Source organism: Lemur catta, chromosome 1 (assembly GCF_020740605.2).
Source record: "Lemur catta isolate mLemCat1 chromosome 1, mLemCat1.pri, whole genome shotgun sequence".
Taxonomy (NCBI): Eukaryota; Metazoa; Chordata; class Mammalia; order Primates; family Lemuridae; genus Lemur; species Lemur catta.
The window spans coordinates 65,143,250-65,157,240 of NC_059128.1; the positions used below are offsets into that span (position 1 = coordinate 65,143,250).

The 13,991-nt window shown below is 42.8% G+C and overlaps 1 non-coding gene across 1 annotated transcript; it reads left to right on the top strand.

The window, feature by feature from the left end:
* The first annotated feature begins 1,522 nt into the window (after positions 1 to 1,522).
* Positions 1,523 to 1,644, top strand: LOC123630879. Its single transcript, XR_006732819.1, has one exon. It is a non-coding gene; the product is annotated as a small Cajal body-specific RNA 16 (non-coding RNA).
* The last annotated feature ends 12,347 nt before the right edge of the window (positions 1,645 to 13,991 follow it).

Here is a 13,991-nt window from a genome sequence, read left to right on the forward strand (position 1 = left end):
TATCTCCCCAGGCCTTACCATGGCCATTTGTTTAGAGCCTGGAATCTAATGGCTTTAAGACATAAGCTCACAGACAAGTCAAACAATTATCAAAAACATCACAGAAGCAACAGTTTAATGATCTTAAACTATCTAGCAAAGATAGCCTAAACCTGTCTGACTAGCAGACACAGGCAAAAATGGGTTATATTTAATACTGACAATTCTAAAGACATTTCTATTTTGCTTTAACAACTTTAAAACTAGTTTTGTTAACCAAAGATTTTTTTTTTTTTTTTGTAAACAGGGTCTTACTTTGTTGCTCAGGCTAGAGTGTAGTGGCATCATCATAGCTCACTGCAAACCTCAAACTCCTGGGCTCAAGCCATCCTCCTGCCTCAGCCTCTGAGTAGCTAGGACTACAGGTATGCTCCACCACATCTGGCTAGTTTTTAAAAAAAATTTTGTAGAGAAGGTCTCACTATGTTGCCTGGGCTGTTCTCAAACTTCTGGCCTCAAGCAATACTCCTGCCTTGGCCTCCCAAAGTGCTAGGATTATAGGCTGAGCCACCATGCCTAGCCTATTAACCAAAGACTACTAAAGTCACTTGAACTAAAATGTATTTGAGTTAGTTTCTGATAAAATATTTGATAAAATTATTAAAGCCAGTTAATTAGAGCTCTTTCATATATTTTGTTAGGGATTTATGGTAACAGTAGATAAAGTAAAAATCTAGAGGCATTCCCAGAACACGGGTTGATCAGAAGTCAACATGGCAGGTTAGCACCCAAGTTGGAGTTGCTTTATCCTCTACACAGTCCACACTGCAGTTAGGGTGTTTGTGCAGGAGCTTCCCTGCTCTGGTTATATCACCTGGGGTCCTTTGCCATCTCTCTGCACACCAGATCAATTCCAGTATGTGTTCTTTCCCCAAAGGCAGCATATTGTTGGAAGGTCCAGGAGAGCCAGAAGTACCTGGGAATATATGTCCCTTAACCAATGACTGATGGGGTGGGATATGCACACTCCAGCTCTTTTGCCCTCTCTTTGGAATGACTTTCAGGTGTGACCTACAGTGTCCCCCCAATCCCTCTGTGGAAATGAGTCAAAATTGCCCTCTATGGGACTTGGCTTGATGTTGCACCTTTACTTTGCCCCTTTCTGCTCTGACTTCCTGCTTCTCTAACTCTTTTCCTTGGAAACAATTCCTAATAAATCACTTTTACATGCATTTTCCTCTAAGGCAGTATTGTTTAAAGAAATGTTTGTTTCAGTGATGTAGGTGTGTGTGTGTGTGTGTGTGTGTGTGTGTGTGTGTGTGTGTGTGTACTGAGTTGTCATTTAGTATGTATTTCTTACTGTGGAACCAAAAAGTTTGAGAGCCGCTGTCCTATACCACATTAAGCTGTCTATTTGTGTATAGTTCACTGAGCTGGAAAGTTTCCTGGATGCCCCACTATAAGAACTGCAAATCAGATTCCAAATCTTATTACTTGAGTACAGTGATTTAAAATATATTGAATAAATGCAGCCTCTTACCAGACAGTCTGACACTGACCTAAAATAAATTCCCAGGAGAAGTCTTTCTTGGGTTTTGAATTTGCAGAACAGGTGTAAGTATTCTAGCAGCAGTTTGATGATTATGTATGATACTGCAAACAAGACCCAAAAAATTGCATAAAAATATATTAGTTGTGGCTCTAAAGAATGTCATCAACTTTGGTACAATTGGCTAGGCTGGTCTTTGACTTCTTTGGGCAGTCAACCCTGCCAAATAGCTTTCAAAGTCCAGGTTTCCCTTTGCCAAGGTTGATAAATGTGGTATAAAGGTTGTGATGGTTGGCTGTTAATTGCAGACTAGCAGAAATAGAAACACCAAGTTTGTTTTGCAGCAGAACCAGAGGATGTGACTGACCATGGGTCAAGATGGTCATCCCAGAGCTCTGGCTATTGGCTGGGAGAGAGGTGGAGAGATCAGAATTGCTCTGCATTTACCCCCAAAGGCAGTGAAGTTAAAAGAACGGACGATAACACACCACATGCTCACTAACAACCGAAGAAACTTAGCAAAGGGGTCAGACGAATCCCTATCAGTCAGATCTGTGGAGAGCCCCGGGCAGAACTGGCTGCCAGGATCCATGGGGGGCCACAAGTGGAGGGCCAAGAGCATCCACTCCACAAGTACAGTGGAGACAAAATCTGGAAGGCAATGCAAAGGAAAGGGCAGGGCACCATCTCCCCAGGGCAGCCTTGGGGTCTCTGTTGTCATGGGTTGATGATTCCTATTTGTGAGTACATGATGTAACACTGGCTCGATATTTTAAAAAGAACAAAAATATGCTGAAAATCTGATGGAATGATTAAGACAAAAGGAAGGAGATTTAAGCTCATCAAATTCAGGATGAAGATGGCTGTGAATTAAGAATTTATAAGATTTCTAACATTGTCCTAAAGGAGAGCCATACTTCCTGGTAGGCATGGGCAGCTGGACACCTTGAAGTGTGCTGCTGCATGGAGAGTGGGTGCTTACCTGCACCACCAAGGGCTCTGTTAAGCAGAATACCAAGTATGGGTATCAATCCCTGGAGGGGAACTCTGTGGACCTGTTACCAATCCCAGGAGAAATCTCTAAATACCTCGCTCACTTCTGCTAAGGTTCCTATATCTGGCAGGTTTCTAGATCTGACAGGAGGTTTTGCACGAATCCAGCTGCCAGTGTATGAGTTTGAGAGACAGAGCACCTGTACTACAAGTCAAGCAAAGCAACTATTACTCCTAGATAGGCAGCAAGAATCAACAGAAGTCTAGGATCCATGGTGAGCTAGGCTCACCCATGATTCAGGGAAGCTGCCCGGGTGGATAGAGTCTTATCTGTGTGTGCCTGCCTTTGTACCACAGCTAAGAGACCCCAAAAGCACTCCACTCTGGTTTTATACTTGGAGGGTGCGTGGGTTGCTGAGCCAAGCATTGCAGGACATCCTGTTCTAGGAAGGACAGAGACAAAGCCTGGGCTGTTCAGGGCCTTTCCTCCTTACCTTACAATGTTATATTCTTGGTACATTCTGTCTAAGAACTGCAAACAAGGGAGGGTTGGCCAAGGCTATTTGGGGACTTATCCTTCTGCCTGGTTGAAGGATATGTTAGCTTTAGCCAACTCTCTCTCTCCTGGTTCCACATTTACTCTGCTACTTTCTGATTATTACTCCAGGTTGGAGGTATGGATCATGGACAACACCTTTTCTTATCACTGGAAGGGCATGTTCTCCACTGAAACTTAACCCATTGGGTTTTGAGACTAAGTCAATTTCATGTGAGTTTGGGTTGTGGGAACTGGTTTTCAGAACCAAACTCCCACCGAGGTGTTGACTGTCCAAGCTTCTGGTCGATTGGCCTGAGAGTCATGCCAAGGTCAGGACTTCTGTGAGGCCCATCCTGAAACTGGCCATCAGATCTCGCATGTTCCAAGACCACACAGGAGCCCTAGGACCCTGCCAGAGATAACCCTGAGGCTGAGCTGAAAACCCTAGGGATGGGCAGAACAAGCTGATTGCTGACTGGGAGTAGCACATGTTGAATGTTGGAGGGACTCCAGCGTTCAGCTGTGAAGGTAATGCTTTCACTTGGGTGGTGGGATGAGAGAAGCCTTTGACTTTGTGGAGCAGAATTGGTGGAAGGGAGATGCGGGGGGTCAGTTTTACCCACAGTTTCTGGCTTGCCTACTGTTCCCGGAGATTTAGGTGAGAAAGAGCCTTTGGGTTCTGTCTCCAGGAGAAGCTCTACTCAACTGCAGCAGGGATGAGGGGCTCTCCAGCACAGGATTCTATCTCTGCGCTACTTGCAAGGTGGGAGACTCCCATGAAGCATAGTGGGTTGGGATGTGGGGGAGATCTTTGGCTCACTGTGCACAAATTTTTTTTTTTTTTTTGAGACAGAGTCTCACTCTGTTGCCTGGGCTAGAGTGCCGTGGCGTCAGCTCACAGCAACCTCAAACTCCTGGGCTCAAGCAATCCTCCTGCCTCAGCCTCCTGAGTAGCTGGGACTACAGGCATACACCACCATGCCCGTCTAATTTATATATATATTTTTAGTTGTCCAGCTAATTTTTTTCTATTTTTTTTAGTAGAGCTGGGATCTCGCTCTTGCTCAGGCTGGTCTCGAACTCCTGAGTTCAAACGATCTGTCCGCCTCAGCCTCCCAGAGTGCTGAGCCACTGTGCCCAGCCAGTGCACAAGTATTAAATATTTCGAGCAAACCTTTCCCCACAGTTCTTTCACATAAACCTTGTACTGTAATTGTTGCAAGGCTACACCATTTTCCCCCAAAGCAGATTCTAATTAATCAGCAATATGCTGATTAAGCATCTGGAGGAGAAGCAATGCTCAGCACTGTAGGGGATTAAAGATTTATAGCATAAATTTCATCCTTGCACTTAAGGAATTTACGGTCTAGCTGAGGAAATAGGACATGTCAATGAAATACCTAGAAAACAACTGCCAAAAAAAGTGCTAAACTAAGTGTAATGTATTTGCATCTTTCCCACCCTTCCACTGCATCTCCCCCACAGGGAGGCTTTACCCTGCCTCACTTGGTAGAGCTCTGGGCACACTAGGCAGACAGCACAGATCTTCCCTCTAGTGCCCCCATTCCTTGTCCCAGGAAACACAGTCACGGTTGACAAACAGTTTCTCTGTACCCCTTCATCCACTCCCTTCCCTCAGGGCTCAGTGGGCTGGTGTGGGGGGAGTGCAAGGGTGGTGGGGAGGGGTGGTCTCATGTAGAAATGTGTCCAGAGCATGGATATTGCAAATGTGATCATGCTTAGATATTTCTTCAGCTGGCTTTTTTTTAAAATTGAGTGAGTGTGATTAGTTAAATGGGTCAGATGTACCCTGTTAAACTGACAAGCATCTGCTGAGTCTCACACATGGAAGGAAGAGAAAAGGCCAACAAGAGACTTGGGCGTGGACTTCTTGGGGCTCCTCTGGTTGTCTAGTAGATTTTCTATGTGCTCTCACTATGTCTTTACACCCTATCCTTATAATAAATGTTTCCCCCCTACTTGTGCTAACGCTTGTGTGAGTGTAATCATTTGTGTATGATCCTAGAAGGTTCAAGAGAGTGACAAAAGTATGACAGGAACCAACTTGTGCTGTTGGTCCAGCCTTTCTCAACAGGGTGTCCAGGAAAGAATATTATTTGAGTGACTATTTTCTCAACTCTCCCAATGATGTTATGTAGCTAATACCATTCTAGAAGCAGAAGAATTATAAGTTACATAAAATTGATGATTTTGGGCATCAGGACTTAGTTTTCTCCTGGAACCCAGATTGAGAAGTGCTGCTCCAGACCCCAGTCCAAGGGTCTCGAGCAACACCTGAACTCCCTCGTTTTCTTGGCCTGCTTCAGTTGCCACAACTGATCCATAATAACTTATTTTTTTTTTTTTTTTTTCAGACAGAGTCTCACTTTGTTGTCCAGGCTAGAGTGCCGTGGCATCAGCATAGCTCACAGCAACCTCAAACTCCTGGGCTCAAGCAATCCTCCTGCCTCAGCCTCCCGAGTAGCTGGGACTACAGGCATGCGTCAACATGCCCAGCTAATTTTTTCTATATATTTTTAGTTGTCCAGAGAATTTCTTTCGATTTTTTTTAATAGAGACGGGGTCTCGCTTTTGCTCAGGCTGGTCTCGAACTCCTGAGCTCAAACAATCCTCCTGCTTCGGCCTCCCAGAGTGCTAGGATTACAGGCTGTGCCTGGCCCCATATTGACTTCTTGAGTCATGAGTTTAACCGTGCAGAGTAAGAGTAATGAGTTCAAAGGATAGACCAGAGGGCTGCAGGGGGTGGTATGTTGAGTTATAATGCTATTAGATGTACTAAAGTCTAATGTTAACCTAGAATAGGCAGTGAACTTGGAGAGGGGAGAAGACCTCAAACTTTGCTGTCTCCCCTATGCCCTATCAGGGAACTCTGCAAGGCATGGTGGCTTGGAATGGCTGTACATTTGAGTAATAGTTTTCCTCTGTGGTATGGAATTGGAAATCTCCTGGTCAAAAAACACACTTTAGACCTTGTCAACAGTGATCTAAGCATCAAAGGTGAAGAAAGAATGAATGCCTAACCCACCTGATGTATAAATTTAGAGGTTTTATGATTTGGCATGGGGAGTCAGGGTGCTGAGTAAATCTGGTATTCGTTAGCACTGACAGGTGGATAGAGAAGATAAGGATGTTTTGAGCTCATTAAAACAAGACTAGAAACCCACTGGGACAAAGGAGCACAGCAGCAGGCTGCTCTCCCACCTTCATTCCCCATAACATGATGCTGGGTTGGGAGGAGACTTGGGAAATATTGTAATATTGGAGCTTAAATCTTTGGGAGAGCATTGTCTCTGAGTCAGGCTTGGCCTGGACATTGCCCGATGCCCATGGTTTGGAGGTCGCCACAGGGGGATGACACATTCCTCCAAGATTCTGGTTTCTCCCCTGGCTGCGCTGGGCAGGCCCAGGCTGTCAGAATAACTCCATCCTTGCTGCTCTGTCACTCTGCTCTGAATCCTGCTTGAAGCCTTCAATTTCCCCCTTTGGCTAGGGACCCTTCCTTTCTTCCCTCCCAGATCCAGGGAGGAGGAAAAATAACAATAACATTAAAACTTGCTGCGCTTCAACCATTTCTTGTAGGGCTGTCTTACACTAGCTTCTAGTGTCACCCAGGGAACTACAAAATTTATTCTCATTCTAAGTTAAGTCCCTCTGCTATACGTCCTCATGTACTTCTCTTTTGAAATACTTATCAAAGGTATGATTGCTTATTTAATATTTGTCTTGCTCGGATACACCAGGAACTCCACGAGATCTGGACTGTGTCTCTCTTGCTCACTGCTATATCCTTATTGCCAAGTACAACAGAATCATCCTAGGCGTTTCCAGTAGGGACTTTAAACCAGGAAATTGGTTACGCAGGTAATAGGCAGAGAAGCCAAACCGACTGGTGAAACCACCATATTTTAGTGACAGCAGGAAGCTGCTACCACTGGAAGGACACAGGAAAGGGGTGGGCAACAACTTCATTCTGATTAAATTCATTGTGAATTATGGAATTTAAACCATTTTATTCTTCTAGGAGTGCCCAAAATACTAGTAAAAATGTAGGCCATTTAACATTACCATGTTTGAAATCCAACCTAGCTTTCTGAACCTCAGTTCTAAAATCTGCAGGGGTAACGTTCCTCAAAATGATGAAAGCGCCATTTGTGAGGCAAAGACCAAGCCTGTCCCTGGCTGGTTGGCCCGTGGTTAGGGTTTCAGCTCACTGTGGTTGGGAAGAGCCACTGGAGGCTTCTATCCCGTAAGAATGTCGTGCCTTTTTTAATGCTGAGAAGGCTGCAATGCCACCGATTTTCCGCTAGAGGGCCACAGGGCCGCCCCTCACAGTCCAGGCGGCTGAGATTAGGTGGCTCACCTTTACCTTGGCAAAGTGCTGCCTTTCAGGGTCTGCTCTTGAGGTACTTCATGTGTTGGAGCAGATCTGGGAGCAGAGGCTGTCCTGATTCCAGAAGGGAGGAATTTTGTTTTCAGTTCCCTCATTTCTCTTTTACTGATTATTATTATTATTATTATTTTTTGAGACAAAGTCTCACTTTGTTGCCCAGGCTAGAGTGCCGTGGTGTCAAGCTCACAGCAACCTCAAACTCTTGGGCTCAAGCGATCCTCCTGCCTCAGCCTCCCGAGTAGCTGGGACTACAGGCATGCGCCACCATGCCCGGATAATTTTTTGTGCATAATTTTAGTTGTCCAGATAATTTCTTTCTATTTTTAGTAGAGACCTGGTCTCGCTCTTGTTCAGGCTGGTCTCGAACTCCTGACCTCGAGTGATCCTCCCGCCTCAGCCTCGCAGAGTGCTAGGATTACAGGCGTGAGCCACCGCACCCGGCCTCTCACTGATTATTTTATGTTTAATAGCAGTTAATTTGAAAAATTAAAAAATGGGGAAACCAAAGTAGGGTTGTGTGTGCATGGTTGTGCATGTGTGCACACACAGAAATACATATGTGTGCATTTTTGCAAGTAGAGTAGGAAGAAGTTGGGATGATTCTGGTCACATTAAGTAACGTCTGAACCTGAAGCTTAAATATTTTAATTCATGTTGTAGAAGTTTAGAGCTGGAAAAGTGACTTTGGAAATAATTTAGCATCCCCTTCATTTATAGCTAAGGAAACTAATGCAGCCCTTGCTGCTTGCAAGATGCCTGGAAGCTTCCGAGACTGCAAGAATGCAGCAAATAAGTAGAGTTAGTAACGGGTTTTTGGTAGGATTGTATTTCAGTATTCTAACCTTGCTTCCCTTTCTTTAGGTGTAGCCTGAGCCTTAACTGCAACAACAAAGCACAAAAAGGCATTTTTCAGTTTTCTATTGAAAATGTTTGGCTCTGTTGTTCTAATTCCATCTTTGGTCTTTGGATTCTTCCCTGACGCTATTGAAGCAGAGGACAGAAAGGACTGACACGGTAGGAAAATTTTCCAGGAAAATGGTGGAGTGAGTAGAAACTTCACCAAACTCCTAATTATAAACTCTATTAAAATTAATTAAAAAACGTTACTAAAGAATTTTCAGCAGTACAGCAGAGACTAGTCACTGAGGTAACTTAAGGGAGAATGCTTTGAACTGGTAAAAAATCAATGTGAGCTTCCTAAACACGTTTCAAAAAAGAACAATGAATCTACAGAAAACTTTGTTTTAATTAACAAGCACAGGGAACCATACACAGAATTCAGAAAACGGTTGGAGCCTCTCTTCAAAGAAGTGGACACTACATCCTTTCAAGTGAAAGGCAGAATAACAAAGGATGAAAGTTACCTTTGCAAAAGACACACGGAAAATGCTGTTTAAGCTGCACAAAGCAGGGATGGCCCTTACATCAGTAGAAGAAACTTGAGCAATATATCCAGAATTTTAAGAAACTAAATTAAGAAATGAAACATTTCAGGAAGGCAGATCTGGAGAATAGAGCTCAGCATTGCAATTTCTGAACAGTTAGATTTCCTGAATGAACTAAACAAAAGGCACTAAATCAATAGTTAAAGTCCCAATAATACGTTTTTTCAGAACCAATAAGTGATTAGACTTGAAACAGAGAATAATCACATGGCCTAATAGAATAATGATGAACATTTGAGGAGCAACTTACCATTTATAAAACAGTTCTGACACTCACACATCTTATCATTTGATTTTTACAACACTGTGAGGTAGACAGAGATTATTATACTCCCATCTTACTGATAGAAATTAACCTCCAAGAGGCTAAGTGATTTGCCCAAGGGATATAACTAGTAAGTGAAGAGCCCACGTTCAAGTCCAGGTCTTGCTCTCCAAAGTAGGGGGTCTTATATGTATTTTAAATATTTATTATTTATTACAAGATACACCTACAATAACACTCAAAAAGAGAAGATCATTCTTTTTATAATTATTATTATTTTTGTTTTTATTTTATGGGGTACAGTGCAGAAGAGAAGATAATTCTTAAAAAAATATAAATTGGAAATATTATTGCCTTTTCTAGTAACATAAAAAGAGCTTAGTGGATATGGAACAATGTTACTAAGGACCTGAGAGGGGGAGAGAGAGAGAGAGAGAGAGAGAAAGGAAGAGAATGTGCCCACCTCATTTTTGACCTTGCCAAACTGCCTTACAGGATGCAACAAAGATCTGTAAGCTCTTCAAGGTCCTGAAAATCTAACCAGTTGCTCATTAACCTTATTCCAACTGGCTCTGAGGACTGCTTCTAACAGAAGTCCGCATTAAACACAGAAACCTAGATAGAAGACATTGACCTGAGTTATCTCTTACAGGAATACATAGGTGAGAACACTCTGAAGGAGCATTTTTTCTCAGTAAGCATAATTATCACATTCAATGAAACAAAAGTAATATATGTTTTGATACCTGTATGGGGCATTGCAAACTGCTCTGACCTTTCTAAGAGAGTTATTTGGCTAAATGTGACACGAACCATTCCTTAGGCTCACTACTAGCACTTTGGGAACTTACCCTAAAGCAATAATTCAAAGAAGAAAAAATTATAGATGGTTATACTGATATTCTTTTTTTTTTTTTTTTTTGAGACAGAGTCTCACTCTGTTGCCCGGGCTAGAGTGCTACGGCATCACCCTAGCTCACAGCAACCTCAAATTCCTGGGCTCAAGCAATCCTTCTGCCTCAGCCTCCTGAGTAGCTGGGACTACAGGCATGTGCCACCATGCCTGGCTAATTTTTCTATATATATTTTTAGCTGTCCATATAATTTCTTTCTATTTTTTTAGTAGAGACGGGGTCTCGCTCTTGTTCAGGCTGGTCTTGAACTCCTGAGCTCAGACGATCCTCCTGCTTCAGCCTCCCAGAGTGCTAGGATTACAGGCGTGAGCCACCGCGCCCGGCCTCCTGATATTCTTTATAATCATGAAAACTTGGAATTAAAGCTCAAGAATTAGGTTTTAACCCAAATGAATTTTATGTAGCTATTAAAAATAATGAAAATGAAATGTGTGCATGAAATTAGCAATGGAAGTAAAACTAAACTTTTAACAATACTATGATTAAACAATGAAAAATGTGTGCCTGCAGATAAAAATTGGAATGCAATTTAGAGAAATGACATGAGTTCATTTAGGGTGGTAGGATTGATGTGGAATTTTAAAATTCTTGAAATACTTTTAAATTTATAAATGGTTGGTTCGGTTGGTCCGAGTGCAGTGGTGTTTACAACTAATTGATCACAACCAGTTACAGATTCCTTTGTTCCTTCTCCACTCCCACTGCTCCACTTGACCAGCCTTAAAAAAAAAATAAATAAATAAAATATATATAAATGGTTGAGAAATTGCCAGTGCTGCTGCTGACACATAGGCAATCCCATCCAGGCCAGAGGTTCATGGACTACATCTTGAAGGGTAAGAAACTGTTTATAGTCGCTGCCTCTGAGTAGGGGAAACGGGGACTTGCGGGCCTGGGGAAAAGGGCTAAGAAGTGACTTAATTTCGCTCTACACGCTATACTACTTGATGCCTTTTGAATTTTGTATCCTGTGGATGTGGCACCATTTAAAACATGCTGTCTAGGTGCAATAATTATACACTGACTATATTTTTGACCTGAAAATTGGCCCAAGTGGCCCGATGATGGGACAGAATGGTTAAAATCAGTACAATGTTGGAAAATCTAGAACATTTGGTAACTGCTGCATAAATGGAAGGGCAGAGAGTGGAGATAACACCAAGGCTAGGAGGAGAACAATAGGTGGGAATGAGCCTGCCCAGGAGCCCAAATGAAGCAGCAGAGACCAGGGAGAGTCTTGGGGCTGGGGGCCAAGGGAGCAGGAAGGTCCAATGCAAAAGATGAGCAGAGATGGTGGCACAGACCAGACAGGAATAGTGTGGGTGTGGCAAGGAGAGGGGTATGGGGTGGAGTCCAGGGAGGCCGGGACTGCCCACTGCGGTGTGTGGGGCTGGCTAGACCTTCTGGGTGCATGAAGTGGGGACACCAGGGAAGGTGTTTTGTTCATCTTTGTGTCTTCAATAAGTAACCCACCATTTTACTCATAGTAAGAAATCAACAAGTGTTTGATAAATGAATGAAAGACAATGCTGGTGACTGTGGAGAACAGATGGGCATTAGGGAACCCACCAAGGGGGCTGTTGCCCTAGCCCAGGTTGGGGGCACGAGGGTGTGGGAAAAGGCAGCAGGGGAGGTTGGAGGGGAGGTCACAATGGAGACGTGGAGTCATAGCATTTGGTGACTGACGGGGATGAAGACAAAGCAAAGGTGACTTTATGATATCTAGGTAGGGTGATGGCAAAGCTACTAAAAATTAAAGGAAAACAGGCTGGGCGCGGTGGCTCACGCTAGTAATCCTAGCACTCTGGGAGGCGAGGCGGGTGGATTGTTTGAGCTCAGGAGTTCAAGACCAGCCTGAGCAAGAGCGAGATCCCGTCTCTACTAAAAATAGAAAGAAATTATATGGACAGCTAAAAGTATATATAGAAAAAATTAGCTGGGCATGGTGGTGCATGCCTGTAGTCCCAGCTACTCTGGAGGCTGAGGGAGGAGGATCGCTTGAGCCCAGGAGTTTGAGGTTGCTGTGAGCTAGGCTGATGCCACGGCACTCTAGCGCAGGCAACAGAGTGAGACTCTGTCTCAAAAAAAAAAAAAAAAAAAAAAAAATTAAAGGAAAGCAGGAGGAAGACCAACGTGCTTAAATTTAGGACAACACACTACAAAGTATCCAGTGGCTATAAATTTTTTCCTCTTAATAATTTTGTCTACAAGCAAGGTTGTCATTGTTAACACTTCTAATTAACTCACTTGACTCTTTGAGGGGACCAATAATTGCAATTTCAAGGTAGGATTTAAAAAAAAATCATGTTAACAGTTTTCACCCATATATTTTAGGTTATATGTGTCATGCGACATGCCTGAAAAGGCACACATAAACAAATTTAAGTTTAAATGTTGAAAATACACTACTGTATATCTGTATACACAACTGTATACTGCTGTATGTTGGGGAGACAAACAGAACTTTCTGACCCTGACACTGGGGCCTCCCCTGAGTTGCCTAGCAACAAGCCAGTTCTCAGACTCAATGTCCCATGAGCCCCCCAGCTCCCCACATTCTGGAAGCTGTGACATCTGAGAGGATTCCCCTAAACAGTAGGCACCTAAGATTGAGACTTCTTGGTGTATATATCTAAAATGTTTATTCCTCCACGAAAGGCCACTTTTATACATACCTCATTTAATGGAAGAATATCAAGGGGTGGGGTCCTTCTGCTGTATGTTCCCGTGGCACATACATGCACGTGGCCCAAGCACACCTTTCAGTAGGAGGCTGGGAGGGCAGGGCCCTGCTCTGCTGACCCTGCTCCCGTGAGTTCCAGCTGCACCCAGTCATGCTGGTTGGTGTCCACCCGGACTTGTTAGACAAACGACTGTGCAGTCTTAGTCTAGATTCTGGGGAAATAACAACTGATTTCTGTAGATGAAAAGGCAGAGTCTGTCCTATGGCTAGCAGCATTGATGTCCACATCCGCTAGCATAGGAAAATTTACTGTTTCATCTTACAATACATGTGCTTTAATCATTTCTACCATCATATTTAATAAAGCTCCAAAACTAAATTTAAAGTAGCACAAGGATTTTACAAAGATTTTGTATAATAAATTCCAGCTATATTGCCCCATTCACAGAATCTAAAAGACTGCTATTTGCTTTTCTTATTATTTTCAAGAGAAAAAACTTTAAATCTCTTTCTCACTAGGTCTGCTAAATAATAGCAGTGTATTTTCTCTGTCATGGCATGGAGAGAGGCAGTCTTCTGCTGGCTTTACTGCTGGCTTTACTGATCAGGTTTGAGTTAATGAGAGTGGTCTGTTTGAAGTAGATTTTTGTATGTATGTGTTTGAGGTGGAATTCACGCAAAGAGAGAGGTGGTATAGTCCTCTGGGTTATCACTTGACCAATAAAGTTTTACTTTTTTTCAGGGAGTGAATGAGAGTAACACTTAAAAATCTTAGTTGGCTTTGTAGTGGGTCCAATCATTCGGGATCAAATAATAACAAAAAACCTCATCAATGACATTAACAGGCTTAATGTGACTACATTTATATAATTAAAAGGACCAGCTGGATTTAAAACAACATTTATTTTTGGTGAAAACTCTAAATGCTTATTAAAGCACTTTGACTTTCTAATTAGTCAGGATATACTTGATGATGGTATCTACTACCAGAATCAGAGATACCTGAAAGTGTCTCTGAGTATAGTCTGTTAGGGAAAATGTTTTGAAAAAAGTGAAAAGCTATTTGAGAAAGTACAGAATCACAAATCACAGAGAAACAAAAAAGGGCCAAAATATAAAAACAGAATGTGTGTATATGTATGTGTGTGCATATATGTATATATAACAGATATTCTGCATGCCTTACACTTTCTTCCTTCTCCTCTGCAATAGAG